General features: G+C 32.9%; 1 protein-coding gene across 4 annotated transcripts in view; it reads left to right on the top strand.

Annotated features, from left to right (window-relative positions):
• Positions 1–17483, top strand: part of FAT4 (FAT atypical cadherin 4) — a 156411-nt gene that overhangs the window by 23438 nt on the left and 115490 nt on the right. The window lies entirely within an intron of this gene.

The following is a 17483-nucleotide window of genomic DNA, read 5'->3' as shown; positions in this document are numbered from 1 at the left end:
CTTTGGGTCATACAATTAGCAAGGCCTAGAGCCAGGACTGGCCCGCAGGCACTAACTCCAAAACTCATCTCGACCAGTAGCACATTCTGACTGAAGTTTCTGATATAGATATCAGTTTGGGAACTTTTAAATAAGTAATTAATATTTTCACTGTACTCGGTATATTATTTGTATAATTTTATATGTGTTTATAGCATAGATGGTTTTTAAGATCACTTTAAGCCTATTCTGGAATGAGTGATAAAAAATAGATTGAATGTAGAAGAGGATTTTAAGCAAATGAATCTGGAAAAACATTCTTTAAAATATCACTGACTTATACAAAATATGAGTACGTACGACATTTTCTTCAACGTGCTTTTTCAAGGCTTTTATTGTTTCTATTTTGTAGATGCATAATAAGCAAAATTTAAACTTGTAAAAATACTCCATTTCCATATGGTCTCAAAACTTAATGCACATGAGGATTCCTACGTGAATGCTTATTTTAAAATGCAGATTATTTTTTAGAAGATCCAAGAAACTTTAGATCATGTCATTTTAACAAGTCCCTGAAGTGATTCTGATGCAAATAGCCCACTGACCTCATTGTAAGAAACTTTTCTTCTTTAATTGGTTAGGTTTTTTATAAGAGATTACTTACACTTTTGCAAATTTGGGAAGTTCTCTAAGTAGTAGTAGTGGTAGTAATAGTAGTAAGATCAACACATGGAGTCCCAGTGGGTACCTTTTCTCCTTTGGTATCTTTTCAAACATACTAGAATACTTTGGTTTTAGTCGACAAGCTGTGACAGGTGTCTGTGTCAACTAATGAAATACTAAAATGTAAATTGAATAAAGAAAAATGTACGTGCCCTATTTATTAATGAAGCTGGTGTAAATGTGTTATAAATAGCTATCCAGCTTTCAGAATCCCCTCCCTGTCTTCTCAGAAATTACTTTTAACGAGATAGCTTTTATGTATTTGTTTGTTTATTATTTATATATTTCCTTATTTTTTTAATGAAGTATACTCAGTTCACAATGTTGTGTCAATTTCTGGCGTACAGCATAATGTTTTAGTCATCTATATACATACAGATATTCTTTTTCATTATAGGTTACTGCAAGATATTGATCTTTATACATTTACTATATGTTTAGAAAGATGAGAATGATAGATTTTTGTTGGTATTAGTCAAACTTTCAAAGATTAACTCATCTTACAAAGGGCAATATTTCCCAGGGAAATAATGGAAAAAAGAACAATCTGAAAGAAGCATATAGTGTTCCAAGTATAAGGGACTGGCTTTGTGAGTCTTCCCGAGGAGAGTATATTTAAAAGGGCCTAAAATAAGGATTTTTTTTGCTTTGAACAAAACGTATGAGATGTTTTTAAAAGTACATGAGGTAGCCTGAGGCAGTAGTGATATGATAATTTATGCTAATATTAGAGACTCACACTTAATAACAAATCATATATTATGAACTCCACTGGCTTATTTGATTAAGACCTCTTAGTTTTCATATGATGATTCTATAACTGTGGAATTACTTTCAGCCTGGAGGTCCAAAGTGTTTCTTATTCCTAAAGTCACCTGAGAAGTGAAATATGAGGTATAGTATTACCCATTTATGAGAAAATTGATCAGTTATTAATAAAACTTGGACAAAATTTTAGGATTCCCTCATTTGTTCAGTTATCTTTTTTAAGTTCTGACAATATATTGTACAATGTCTTTTAATTTGTGTATATTTTCCTTTATCCAAAAAGCATTTACATTTACAAATAAGAGTATTTTTACCTGCCCACTCAAGATACAATCAGTAACTATAGATGTAACAATCTATATGTAAAAGAGTAGGAGAACACTTGAAAGAAATTGCAGTTTAGCTTAATTGAAACATGTGCCTAGCCATCTGGAGCACTTCTGCATAAAATAAAGACATTTGGCATTTTAAATAAAGGATTTTGAATTAAACCAGGAATCTTTTGTGTCTTCCAAAGACATTGATTTATTGGAACTATATGTGGCTTTCCCTCATATACAAAAGATTAATGATTTCCTAAATGTTCTTTCATTCCTTCTTTATATAAAATGAATCCATAACAGTTAAGCAAAAGGAAATCTTTGAGGTTCTATGCACAAAGGTGACAGAAATATTGCAAAGTATTTTGTTTCAACAATTCATCAAATGATACAAAATGTAAATTAACTTTAAAAATGAGCTTGGCATTATTGAATGTTGGTTGAATGAATTAATATCTTAATATTACATATGAGTGAATTTTGCAAAATATTAAAGAGTACCATAAAATAATTCTAACTTTTGATCTACAAATTTCTAAAATTTCAGCATGGTGATTGGTGCTGATGAACTTTAAGAATCAAACAGATCTGTACTTACCAATATGAACTAGCTTACTTATATACAGGAATTTTTAAGAGTAAAACTTTTATTAAGCTCAAGTAATTCTAAATATTATAGTTCAAGTGATTAAAATAGCTTTTATATTACGAAATTGAAATTACTATTGTATTTATTGTAATAGTTCTTAGTATTTTAATTTTTGAATATTATTTAAAATTTCTATTGAGATTACATAACTGACATTATACATTTATTATTTACAGTCAAAATAAGAACCGAGTTACTTCTTCAGTGACCTATGTTAATGTAGAACGTTTATTTGGAGTGGTCACGAGAGAGATAGATTTTTGTTACTTCTTGTATAGATGCAAGTTAACATGCAAATCTCCATAGTTAAACAAATTCATTTCATATAACTACATATATTCAAGGTTGGGCAAAAGAATTAAGCCAAGAAAAACAGGAAAAAAATTTAGGACCACTAACAAAATCCTGAAAACCCACTTGAAAGTGAATGAATTTTATCAATTAGTTCTTTCTTGGCTGATTGGAGCTCCTTTTCACTGACTGGCACATATATTCTGAATGAAAAATACAATTACATGTTAAAAAATGCCATGTTAATTGTGTGTAAAGCCTGTCTTATGATGTCAAAAATTATTAAATAGGTAGCTTATCCTTTGAAAGGCATCTATTAAGTTTACCAATAATTATAATTGTATTGAGGTTTTATAGTTACTTGGTTTATCATTTTAAAACAAAGTGAGATGAGAATTCCTGAGTTACTTCTTTGAGTATATGTTTGCATGAGAAACACATGGATTTGGCAGATAAATAAATAAATACAATTATTCTTTTAAATAAATAATTAAATATACTTTTATAGTTCATTAGTTCTTACCTAGAGTAAGTGCATTCTAAGATTAAGTTTCCAATCATAATAATTTTTAGGTAACTTATTAAATTATTGCATGATATATTTTGTTAAATTTGATAGTGTTATTTGGGTTCTGATGTAAATATATCTAAATTAAAAAAAAACTAAAATTATCTTTTTAACATTGAGAGCATGAGGTGCGAATATGTCTTCAGAAGAGTAATACTGTTTAGCATATAACTGTTTGTTGGACATATGAAAGGGTTAGCTTAATTTTGCTTCATATGAAAACATTTAGGTTTTTGTGGAGTTTTACATTTTAAGTCTCCTTTTGTTTCAGGCTGCTGTTTCATTGTGTCCATTAGGTTATTATTATGACTGAGTGATGGTCATACTATCTATTTTGGTTTTCTGCTTCCTGTATTAGACAATACATTTTGATCTGTATTGTGTGTCATTTCATTATACTTGCAAAATACTTCTTTTCTTAAGAAATTTACTTAGGCTGTTCCTACAAGTAACAAGGGTAGGGTCCAAGATTGGTTTCATAACTCTCTTATTCTCTCTCTGTCCCCAGTACGTGCACGTTCACAGGTAACTATATATATATATATATCCATTAATTTAAGAAATGTGGTGAGTTCTTTATTTTTTGTGGGGGGTGGGTAGTTGAGTTTATTTATCTATTTATTTTTAAGGAGGTTCTGAGGATTGAACCCAGGGCCTCATGCATGCTATGCATGTGCTCTACCACTTGAGCTGCACCCTTCCCTGAGTTCTTTGTTAATAGCTTACATTTTAAACCAAAAAAATTATATCTCTGACGTTGTATTTTATTTTTGTTTAGGCTCCTGAATTAGAAAGATAACTTTTTTTTTTACATTTTTTTCTCTTATATTCTTTTTTAGTATAAATATACTTTTAAATATTTAAAAAATCCTAAAATAAATAGTGTAATTGTCACACTAATATGATCATGGCTAGCACTTAAAATTTTTGTAGATGCCATCATATATATATAATTTTATTCTTTATGGTAAGAACAACTGGTTGAAGAGAGAAACAAAATTTTTTATTATTCCACAGTTACAAATATTAAAATAAGATCTAAAAGCCACTGTATAAAGCTTTTTTTATTCATTTTCCTGCTGTTTTTATGTCTTATTATATTAAATCAGGGTTTTTAAACAGAGATTCGTCTGTGTGCAATTCTTTTGAATAAGTATTCTGAAGTAAATACATCAATGCTATATGGTTTGGATACTACACAATGGGTTGTAATTAACTATACAGACCAATATTAGTTGTATGAATGTTTTATTTACTAGGTAGCAAAAGTTCTGCCCGATTTTAACACAATTTAAGTACGAGCTACACAAGCTTTAAGTAATCCATCATTTTGCAGTTTTAAATCCTATCCAGTGAGTTCTTCATAAAGAAACGCGTGTTTTTTATCATCAGGCCTCCATATTTTTCTGTGTAAGCTGACATACGTCTTTAGATTCTCTGCTTCTACCCTTCTGCATACTGAGAGCTTACTCTCCTTTGTCAGTGCAGACATTTTCAGAAACAAGTCAGTGTTTTACCTCAGTTATGTTGAACTATCTCCACTGCTTTAAAAACAATGGTGAATTAAGTACCTTCGCTTTGTGGGCCTGGTTACTTTCCAGCTGCCAGGGCTGAGGACCCCCTCTGCTTTACCTCCAGTATGTGCTACCACCCACTTTCTGTTCTATTCTGGCCCCTAAATCAGTCAAGAATTTTCATCTCATTTATAATTCCAGTTGATTAAAAACAAATGATGAAACTTTAATTTTATTTCTTGATATTGTTTTAATAGCAGTTCTTAATAATTTTATTTAGCTCAGACTTTTGAACATATTTTTAAAAGTCTGAGTTTGTGCTGACTAATATGTGAAGAACTTCACTGCTTAAGAAAGTAAATTAAAAATAAATGTTGGTCCCACTCTGGAAGAAATTTTGAGAAACCACACTACAGAAAAAAGAAATGTGGCAAAAATTGTGTGAAAGTAGACAAAATAAATGAGTTAACCACATAATTAAGTAGGTTAATTTGAAAGGGCTTCCGAAGAGAAGCTTCAACTTGGACTTCTGGGGTTTGCTAAACGTTAGATGGGCAGGGAGGGAACATTAGGCATCTTCTAAATGCAAATTCAACCCAGGACTGTGTACAAAGAGGACCCAGAATAGTAATTGAGCTGATCACAAGACCATGTATTAATGCAGATTTGGTTTGTGATGTCAGTCCGGGAAAGTGAGCAGCAGGAGTGCATTAGGACCCAGATATTTTCTTGTTATGTTAAGCAATTGACATTTTTTTAATTTGTAAGGACTTCTCAAAGCTCAATTACTATAGTGCAGAAAGTTCCTAATGAGCATTGAGCAGTTCTGTAAATTTTGCCAAAACGTATCCAAAACATATTACATGTGGATTTTTAATAAGATTATTTGTTTTATAAATATATCATTTTAGTATATTTTACCCTCAATTCCCCCTTCCTGTGGTCAATTTCCCAATTACCTTGAAAGATTCAGAAGCAAATTTATTAGGTAAATTATTTCACTTTTGTTGTAATTGAACAAGCATAGTAAGAGTAGGAGCCCTGGTACCGATTTAATTTACTTTTCCTGTATAATATAGCAGATGGTCTCCTATATTAGACCATCTCCTATATTGTATTTGTCATTATTGGCAATACTGCTAGGTGGGATGTTACCTTGATTACAATATATTTAAATGACTTGTTTTAACTTTATTTCTTATAAGATGGATTCAGATTGCAAACCTATATTCATTAACCTATAATCAATGCAATTATATTGTTGTTAAACATACCCTTTCTGATATATTTAAAGCCAGTCTATTCCCCTCAACTACCCCTCCCCTCTATGAGTTTACTCATATGGAAATACTCCATCAGAACCAAAGTTTTCATTCCCCAAAATTCAAAATCATACCCCAAACACCAGTGCCCAGTTTGGAAATACCTAACTGCTACTGTTGCTTCTTTCTATGCTCTAGCTGATGGATGTCACTTACCTTTCTATATGGAAGATTCCTTCTCACCACTCACTGTTTAGGTCAAAAATACCCTTGTGAAAAGAAATCCTCAGTTGCCTTCTGAGTAGAATGAATTATTCCCTTCTCCTAAATTCCTTAACATTTTATTCACACTACACATGTCATGCTGACCATATTGAATTACAGTTACTTGCCTTTCCAACCACCTCACCACCGGATTATGACATCTTTGTGCCTGGATCACTTCTCACCCATCCCTAGGTCTCCATCTATAGTGGTGCCTAGCACATGGTCGTGATCAATAAATGCTGAGAGAATGAATTCCCTGAAGTGAATTGTTATGAATCACTGGGTTTCATTTTCTTGAGACTGTGGTAGCTGTTACTTTCAGATTATTTCCCTTTTACCTTTGGCGGGTACATTTGTAATTTGGTAATAGAGAAAATTGCTAATGGGGGAAAAAGATTCTCCTTTATTTAAAGTTGTACGGTAGCTGACATTTTCTTTTACACATTAAAGTGATCAACAAGTGTTTGTGAAATTGGTAAACTGGATGAATGTCCAGGTGCCTTCTGGAGGGAACAGAGCAGGTCACTGTCCTGCTTAATCACTTCATGTATTTTTACATTGGGGCAGGACACTGAAAAAATCTCTGTGAAAGAAAAATACTGGGCAGTGAAGGTGCTGCTTCTGTGCTTTTGATCTGAGGACTCTGTTTGACATGAGATGGTGCACTTCTGGTTTCTTTCCTGATAGCCTTCTGCCTAAGGCCAAAGAGAAATGTCTAAGACCTTTGACTACTGGTGAAAAGAAGGAAAAGTGGTAATAATGATATGCATTGTTTTCCTTTTAGTAAATTATTTTTCTTTAATTTTTTCTGGTATTTTACCATTAAAATATAACTAATAGTAAAGATGATCTTTAATGCCAGGAAAAAGAAAAATTATATATCAACTATGTGTTATTTTTTCCTTCACTTTCCTATTAATAGGAGAAAACACAGCTTTTAAAAAATTCTTGTCTCTCAAGCCTACAGCTAAGGTGTAGACTTTCGGTAGCACTCCAAAATATTTTTCTAGCGTGTATTAATGGATTTTGATTTGTATTTGCATGTTGGAATTTCTTTGGTGTTTATAATTAAATTTGAATGCACTTAGAGTTTCAAAGGATTGTAGTTTACATAACTTATGTTAATAGCTATAAATGGAGTTACAGATTTATCCTCAAAGTGAAGTTTTACTGACAGCTATATTTTAAGTACATCTATACATACAGTGCTTTAAAAGTTAACCAGGCAGATTTTCCCAGCTGCCCAGCCAAAGAGCACTGTCCTCAGTGTCACAGTTCAGCTGAGCTGTCGTTATCTGTATGAAGTCAATCTTTTGAAGAAGGCAATGAAGGTTTTCTCTTATTTAATTTGCTTTCAACCAGACCTCTCTCTCTCTCTTTTTTTAATTTTAAGAAATGCTCTTAGTAGGTCATTAGACTTTGAGAGTTATTCACTTTGTTAGGCCAAACACTAAAACCTTCTGTCTTTTAACTCTGATTAGTGACACTTTAATAAAGTCATTTGAAGTTCAGTGGACTGAATTTTCCAACTTTTCTGATGTTTCTATGGTCACGGAAAAGCAACCTGTATTGAAGCTTGTATACAATCTTTTAAATGCAAATCTTGGAAAACTGTGTGTAATTTTGTATATCTGACTTCAGCGCTGACTGCAAGATGTAAGGGATTAAAATAAAAGTGGTTGCAGTGTTTTCCTTCTTTTTTGTTTTTCGAGTTGGGGTACAGTACGTGGTGGGAAATAGAGAAGTTGTCACTTGACTAAACTTGAGTCTTTGAGGATAAAAAATTGGTGGATAAAACTTTTATAGCTATATCTTTTTTTTTTTGACAAACCACTAGGACAAAACCTTATTTTTTCCCACATGACCAGATAATAAGGATAATGCAAAACTATTGAATGAAAAATTTCTTAGAGACTGAGCTTTGAATTTTTTTTTTCGAAAAAGTATGTCCAATTGGATATAATTAAATCATGCACGGTGAACTCACTTTGGAGGAATTAATGCGTTTTGTATTGGATTGTGGACTTGAATGAACATTTACAACACGTGAGAATGGAAAGGATGAAAAATTATGGTTGTCTTTCGGTTCACAAGAAGCCAAGGAGGCCGGTCATTGACTTGATTTTCATGGGAAGACTGATTCTTGCCTGCTCGCATATTCAGGGGCCGAACAACCTGGTATTGACAGCTGCAGTTTGGGAGGGGAACCAGGCAGCAAGCATTGTGCCATGGTTTGTTGAGGAAAAACAAGGGAAGATTTAAAACAAAGCTGTGAATAGGAACAGTAGTCCTTGTGTCCTGAGCTGCTTTCCCTCTGTAGTGCTTCGCGGAAGTGTTGCCCTTGTCTCTAAATAAGGTCTATACTGTGTGGAGAAAAATATTTCAGTTATATTTCAGTGACTCTCACTTACACTCTTTGAAGGGAATAAGGTGAACATGATTAATTGCGGATGCCGTAAAAAAGCAGAAGCCTGAGAGGTAGGTCCAGTGTTAGTCAAGGAATATATAAAAATACCAACTCTAAGAGGTTCACTTTTCCAAACCAAATGAATTCGTAGCCTTGCATTTTTTGGGAGTGGGATTTCTAAATCTTGGTATTAATGAATGTGAATATTTGTATTCTATATTCAGTTGTCTAGGAAATATGGCTCGACATTTATTGCCTTAGTGAATCTTAAAAGACTTTTTTTTCTTTTATATTAACTTACTTAATATGGATATTTCCTATGAATTAATTTTATGGAAATGCAACAGAAATGTTATTATGTAGTTGGGATCTAATCCCAACAATATCACGTATTCATGAGGGGCTTAATGTTTGTGCTTAGCAAGTGAAAACATCAATAAATTATGACAAGGTAATCGAGAAAGTAGTCGCTAACAGTGAATATAGCGATATGTTGCATTTTTAATGAATAAGAAAGTATCCTGTGCAATGATGAAAATGAATATTTATTTATGATGGAGCTGTCTTCTGAAAACCGATCAAAGAACAAGGGTGTTCTTTGAACTGGTATCTTGTGAGAATAACTGATAAGAAACGCTTTAATTTGGTTCCTATAACTTTAATTAGTGAACATCAACCATAGATATATATTGCCACTTAATGTAATATATAGTTTAGGTCATACACATACATAATATACAACATATATTCTCTTACTAAATATATTTCAGTCATAGGAGCTGTTTTATATGTAGAGATATAGACATATAGATGGAAAGACCAACCCATTAAAAAATGATACAACAAAGTTAAAGGAAGAAAGATCAGAAAAGCCAGTTCAGTAACATTTGCACATCTGCAGTATCTAGGGTACATGCTTCAGGAAGGTGGGGGATCCTTTCTGTCCTCATTTATCCTCAGTACTGTATCCCCTGCACTGAGTGCAATGCCTGGCAGCTAGAGGGCAATCAGTAATGGTTTATTGAAGAAGGGAATAAACAGCACAGGATTACAGTGGGAGAAAAGTAATTAGTGTGAAAACTGTATTCTCAACCTAGATTGCACACTTTAGGGGCTGTATTGTTATTGTGTGGGTACGTAAAGTAATAATCCTGGAGAATATGTATAGATGATCTAAGTAAAAATTCCACCTTGGAACCATATAATGCTGTCTGCATGGATAATCTCTGCCAAAAAAGACCTTGATAATGCTGTGTTTTACTTGTGATGGAAACAAGGCTTTTTTTTTTCCTCTAAAAGTGTGCTAAATTTATTTGAAAACTGAGGATATTTTATTTTAAAATGATCACATCCAAGAGAAAACTGCATTTATATTTTATGAAGTTAAACAATATAAAAGAATCTGAGAGTTCTATGTTGATAATTCTCTGAAAATAGTAGTTGTTTTCTAAAATTCCAGTGAAATTCAGGAAGAAGTTTAGAAACTACATAAATCATTGTATAAGTCATGATGAATTTGCTCATTAGGAATATTGCATATAGTTTTGGTTGCTGTAATTGAGAAAGATACAATGATACTGAAAAAGTGACACAAATTATCCAGAAGGCTTTAGAAAAGTAAATGAAAATATAAAATTTAGGGCTCTTAAGTCTAAGGGAAAAAATAAAAGGCATTTTTGTCGAAGTTTATGAAATGATGTAAAGTATTGCTGAAACTGGCATTTGTTTAGAATTTCCCAGTATATTAGAGATAATGGCTAACACATGTAGCTTGAAGGAGACGTGTTTACGAAAAGTAATATAACGTACAGTATTCTATTATATAATATAATATATTAACACATGTTGTGGACTGAATTATGCCAATATCATGAGATGAAATGGGTTGAAAGTATAAGATGAAAAGAGGTTTAAATCAATTTATGAATGGCTTTCACACTCTTCCACAAATGGCCCTGTGCTTCCAGAGCCAGAGATGAAATATTGGATCTAGGGCACTGGATCTTGTATTCTACATTAACTTCATACCTAGAGAGATTTATGGGGACTTAAGCAGGCAAATGACACAAATAGAATTACATATGTAATGTATGCCATGGCTTGATTTAATATATATGCCCGCTTTTAAACTTTCAAGTATATCAGCGGTGCATTTTGGAATAAATGAATTCAGCTGGAATATTGTCATTTTATTTGACATTTGTATGTACATAACCTAGGTTCTCATTGTATGAAGATGCACAAAGCTTCATTTCAGAAATAAATGACTCATTAATTTTTACAAAGGTGAAGGGCAATACAAACTGATTACAATATGGCTTAATTCAATTCAGAGTGCTTTTGCAAGGCCCTAAACTCAATGTAAAATTTCAGACATTCATATTAAATTTACAATTACTGACTACATTAAATGTATTCTGTAACTGTGGTCAGGTTTTATGTGTGAATCCATTAATTTCAATTAAATTTGGATTCAGTAAATTTCTGGTTATTTAGTACTTCATAAAAATGCACATTTCACATAATAATTGACTAATGTATATTATGATTTCTCATAGATAGGACAGCTTCTTGAAGGAACACGAATTGTAAATTTTGATTCCTGCAATTCATACACTTTAGAGCCAGCTGAATGCCGAAGTAACTTGGTTATGCCTATCTTTGGTCACACTCAGTGTTTCCTTTCTTTCTCTTCAACAAGATGAAATGTTTGAAGCTTTTTCTTTACTTGGGTCATACAAATTAAAAAAACAAAAAAAAAACGAGAAAACTATAGATTTTGGATTGGCCCTATATTCTCAGTAATTTTATCTTTATTTTCCAAGTACAAAAAATCAAAACTTCATCCTACTTTATTCAGATGATCTTCCAAAATTCTGTTCCTTAATTAAGCTGCTCTAAAAGAAAAAAAAATCAGTTCAATGACTTAGTTTCTTGTGTACAACAGAAAGAATCCAGTTTGGCCTTTGTATGCAGTGAAAGACTAGGAAGGAAGTATGTGTTGTATAGCCAGTGTTTCGAGTTGGTAGTTTTTGCTTTTGTTTACTGTTTCTCATTCAGTCTGAATGTCCCTATCTGTAACAGCTTTGGAGAAGCACCTTTGTCCCCAGAGCTGGCCTCCAGGAAGGCTTGGATCCTTATGAGTTTGGAGAAATGGGTACTGGCTGTCATCCATAGGAAAACAGAATAAGTTTACAGAGCTCCTGCTGATTTCCTTGAAACTTCTCTCTCATGCGCTGCAGTAAGCCGTATAATGTTACTAGGGACAGACACTAAGCATCCTTCTCAGCCAGGCCATCCATTAAACTAGAAGAAGAATGCCTGACCCATAAGGTAGGGTGGTTCATCATGTTTCCCGGGCTGATAATTTGAAATGAAAAGATCCTAAATGATTGTTAGTATTCGTATTAGTGTTATTGAATTAGAGGCATGCGGATTGGGACTGAGGTTGCTCAGTAGAAGATTCCTGACTCCAGGCCTTGCATCTCTTGGCAGCCAACCACAGCCAGCACTGAGTGGATTTGCATATGGTCACATGACGTGGTTGATTGCTCAGATCGGAAAACACCTTGCTTTTTAAATTCTGTTTTACCTCATTTTTGTCTCATGAACTTAAAGTTCAAAGGCAGTGAAACATGAATGTTTAATTTCAAGATTAAAATATTTATGAACCTAAGCTTGGTGCCACCCATTTGGAATTAAAGTGTGCAGATGAAACGCAAGGACTGTTGTTGATACAGTAGCTACTTTAAAGTGCTTCATAACTTTCGTTTTGCTGTTGATTTTGGTCAATGTGCTTTTTTTGCATTTAGTTTTGCAACTTTTAGTTTCAGCAGTATTAATCATAAATAAATGAGCAAAATAATTTCACATTTTCAAGAAACCACAAGTAATATGATACATGTTCCTTTGTTATCCCCTGCTGTCTTATTAAGAAACTTTTTCTAGTCATATTATTTGTGTCAGCCAGTCTGAAATACTGTGAATCTTCACATTTTACTTTTTAGCAGAATAACTTCAATTTCATGGTACGTGCAAGAGCTCTTGTTTGTGCCACAGCTTTTTAACTGTCTCAGGTGGTAACTTGATTGTGCTAATATATAGAACTGAACTGCATGCGAAATTAAGAAGTACATAATGAATGACAGGGCAGAATTCTGTCAATGATTTTTCAGACTTGGTCAGTGAACATCAGAAATATTTGTTCACATTTCCTTTTGTTCATGACTGATGACTAAATTTCTGTATTCACAGTTCTTCCTACCATGAGATATTCGTCATTCTGAGAAAGATGAACTCTTCAGAATTATTCTGAATTCCCTCACTCCCTATAGAATTCTAGACTCTTCTCAACTCAGAATAAACTTGTTTTTGAAAGCTACCTCTCTTTAGACACAGGGTTTGGTGCAACAATTCAAATCATTTCAGAAAGATAGATCCTACCTATTCAAATATTTTGTATTGAAATTACAACAAACAGTAGATACATTAAACTTTTAACTTTATTATAGTATAACTTATTTTCTCTAACAAAACTTTTTAATAAAGGAATATAGTTGTCACAAAAAGTTGTTACTTTTAATTTTCATGGTTTAAAATAGTTATTATGATATACATTGAAGTACTGTGCTTAAATATAGTAAAATTCTAAGTAATTATATGAAGGGAAATTAAAATATTCTGGAAGCATTTTTGATCACTGAATGCAGTGATTTCCAAACTAAGAGCTGAAGAAGCTTTAAGGGCTGGGCAAAACTTTGTCACCAGTATTTCTCTCCATTATTTCAAGCAGAGTAGCTCCAAATTGAACTGTTTCAAATGTTTTCTTCCACCTAGCATTTTTAAAAATGTAACAATTCATTTTTCATGACCAAAAAAAAGTTTGAACAGAATAGGTAATCACTAAGTGTTTTGTTTGAAAATGTACCAGCATGCAGGTTGCCAACAGATTTGGGAAATATATCTCCTATGCTTGACGGTTCCTCTTAAATAAAGAGTACTTTTTTTCTGTGGTTGCTTTTTATGCCTATCTGTCAGTATTTTAAAGTACTCCATTTGTTACAGTAGGGATATTTTTTAAAGTGGGATTTGAGGATCCCTGATTTCAGAAGAGTGGTTTTTCAGATTGCTTCCCGAAACGGGTAACTAATGATAGGAGTGCTTTCCTCTGTGAGCGCCGCCAGTCTTCTTTGAGTGTTCAACACATATAAGCTGTCCTCCTATGAAATGAAACGGGGACTTTCTCATACTTCTCCAATACACTGCAACTTTGACACTGAAGGGAAAAAAAGCTAGCATCAACTCTATAGTTCATAAGACTGTATTAAGTTCTATTAGATGCAACAGCGGTGTTAGAAAAATGATTTACCTCTGTATTGCCGTCCTCATTAGTGTGCTTTGCACACAATGGACCTTCGATCAATATGTTTTTAATTCATAATTAGCCATCTTCTATATGGTAATGATAAAATATGATCCCACTCGAATTTGAAGATGTTTCCAATCCTTCTGAAATTTTAGAGGGGTACAAAATTTAGAAGGACATGAAAGGTGCGTTCTTAATGACTAATGCAGGTTTTAAATGACCCAAACCAGATCTCATTTTTCAAGAAATGTTCAGTTCTATAGAAAGTTTGGCATTCAGTTAGAACGACTTCTTTATTCAAGCCATTTTACAATAATTTGAAAATGAAAACCAGCCAGCATTTAGTGATGATAGTCTACAGAAGTTTCACCAAAACGTTACTTCATCATAAACAAAGGAACTATTCATTGCCTGTTCGGCACCATCTCAACATCTGTCCACTATTGACTTGTCCACTTATATTGTTTGAGAATATGATATAGATTAAAATTTTCATTGTTTTCTTTTTAGTTTAAAATTGTGTTTTGCCCCATTGGAATTGGCCCAGAAGTGAGATAAATATGTTTCAAAGGAAGCTTTTTATAATATGTTTACTCTCTTTATCAATCTGTTAGTTTAGGACTTGATATTATCTTTAAAAACAGAAATGTGTGTCTTTGGAATAAAACAGCGCTGTAGCACAGCCTATGGTTACATAGATTTGGAAGGTCCATGGGTCAAATTATATATATCATTAAATAAAAAGTCTCAGTGATGGCATTGTGTTATAAAGGAGGTCTGTTGTTTCTGTAATATGAGTTACCCATATACATCTTTATTTATAAATGTGTATTTATTACATTTATTCTTTATTGCAAAATATTTAATAACTGAAAGTTTCCCAATGAAGACTAAGTAAAATTTGTTTTGGTTGAACTGTGGTGTTTGAGAATTTACAGAACCATCATTATTGAATTGATCCAAAGGTCTCCAAAATGTTATATAATTAATCATCCTTCCTTCAGACTGAATTCATTTTTAGTAATAGGCAGATAGATATCTATGCTGTTATTCAACTAATCTGTCCAAAGTGTAATTTATAAGGTGAAAAAGTAAATACTGAAAATATGCTATTTAAAAAGAAATAATGCCTATGTTTCAGACAAAGGTGGGAAATTATAATGCATCTTATAATATTTCAGAAAAATCCTATATATCACTATAACTAAAGTGGTTTTAAAAGATTTTTGCACCATATTTTCACAGTTATTAAATAAGCAAGTAAGTGATCATTTAATCTAATCAGCTGGTGTTAAAATTAGTGGAAAATTTTAATTTACCAGGAATTCTTAGTGAATGAACATTTTTGTTTGTAATCTTCAACATGTATTTTATTTGCTCTTGGATACACTTTTTGACTCAAATGTAGAGAGGAATAACCAGGATACTTTGGGATTACATGTGGATAGAATCAACTTTCAAAATTCTACACATAGATTCTTTTCATTGTGGTTACCCATAAATTAATTGTGATTCTTTCTTTGCTAATGGAATACTGAGCAAATTCTCACTCCTTTTTCCTACCCAATGTGTAGTAATAGGGAAAGCCAAATAAGGAAAGAGAGTCTCAGGCCAATTTAAACAGTGGTGGAGTTCACCGTTCTTAGTCCTAAGAAACCAGTTCAGGGAGAGAAAGGAAACCACAGTCTGAAGGGTCAAAGGCTATAGCTGGGAAATTAGTGTCAAGTCTCAAATCCAACAGGAAAATGGAGATAAAGATGGTAGGCAGGAGAATAGTGAACAAGCCTTGCAGAGTTTAATGAAAATAACTTATTAGAACAATTGAGTCAGAGGGAAGATGAATTTAAAGTTTAGTTTTTAACTTGATTAGGGTCCCGGGTCACATGGCGTCCTAAAGGAACTATTCAAAACAGTATTCTTAGAATGGTTTCTGAATTAGATTCCAACACTGGGGGAATATCATAATAGTTTAGCTTCAACTGTTCATTTATATCATGGCAGCCTTTCCCATGATCATATTTTTCCATCCAGATGTGCATATAAAGAAATTTAGTACAGCCTCTGCTTATCAATATTTTTGATACTTCCCTCTTCCCAAGTGATTTCCTGAATATCATCAACAATTTATATTTTTATCCCAGTTAGTTTTAGAGGGCCTTCATATGGTAAGAAAATTAAAGAACTTTTTAAAAGAAATACTGATTTCCAAGCAAATAATTTATAAATGCATTTGTTAATTTCCTCTAATCCTAAAACACACTTCTTTACAGTAAAGTAAATAGCTTTTAAAATATCTATTAGAGCTGGTGAGCTATAACAGAATATTTTGAAGCTATTCTCAGTAAATTGATATCCTCCACATATTCTAATCTATCAAAATCTAACTTAAATAAAAGTTCCTTTGATCCATCTCATTATAAGATACATTCCAGATCTGACTCCCAATACATTTGGGTAAAATGAAAAGAAAAATTTGATCCTGGTGTTGTGATGGTATGATAGATAAATTATCATAGATGTGGTTTCAATCTCAGTTTTTTACCAGCTTTATGCTCTTGGTCTAGTTACTTAACTTTTGTGAACTTCTATTTTCTTATCTGTGAAATGAAGAAAACACCTACGCTCAGGGTTTTGCAAAGATTAAAGGATGTAATTTATGTATTGCACGTGTAACAGTGCCTTTTATGTTATGGTGAAATATTTTACATCTTTTTCTCATTTGTTTCTGGTGATGTGGAAATGGTGGTTCAATGTATTTTTTTTTCTCAACTAATCAATGGACTAAAGTGCATTGGAATGCGTGGTGCTTTCCTTTATTAAAGAGAGAAAAATATATGATAATGATGATGAAAGTGATTTCTAGGATTTTTTTTTTTTTTTTTTACAGATCATCTTGCTATAGGACCACTGACAGTTTGCCTAAAACTGATACATAGAAGCACAAATAGTCTCTTCCTCCCCTCCAGTATATTTGTGTTGGAGGAATTTCTCTATCACAGCTGCATCCTTTGATTGACATAATAATATCTTGTGAGTAGCAGCCCTGCTGCTTGGATCATGTTTTGTTTTCTGTCAGCAGTGTATCACCAGTATTTTCCTCAGTGGGCTAAACAGACCCCGAGTGGGAGGCTGATAAAAGCAGCCTCGTCCTCATGCATCACTTTGAATGATTTCAAAGAGAAAAGAGGCAGCTGTGACAGTGTTCACACGAGCCACTCAGGGTGGTCTTATCTTTGTAGTCTAACAATAATAGTACACCCTGCTCGCATTCCTCAGCTTGAGAAGAGCAGAGTCGCTTACGAGTCATACATTTTTACTCCTTGACATGTCTTAAAATTGGATCTGTGATAAACGGACTGACATCTTTACC

This window comes from Camelus bactrianus, chromosome 2 (genome assembly GCF_048773025.1).
Source record: "Camelus bactrianus isolate YW-2024 breed Bactrian camel chromosome 2, ASM4877302v1, whole genome shotgun sequence".
NCBI classification, from domain to species: Eukaryota; Metazoa; Chordata; class Mammalia; order Artiodactyla; family Camelidae; genus Camelus; species Camelus bactrianus.
This window is presented reverse-complemented; position numbering and strand designations above follow the sequence as displayed.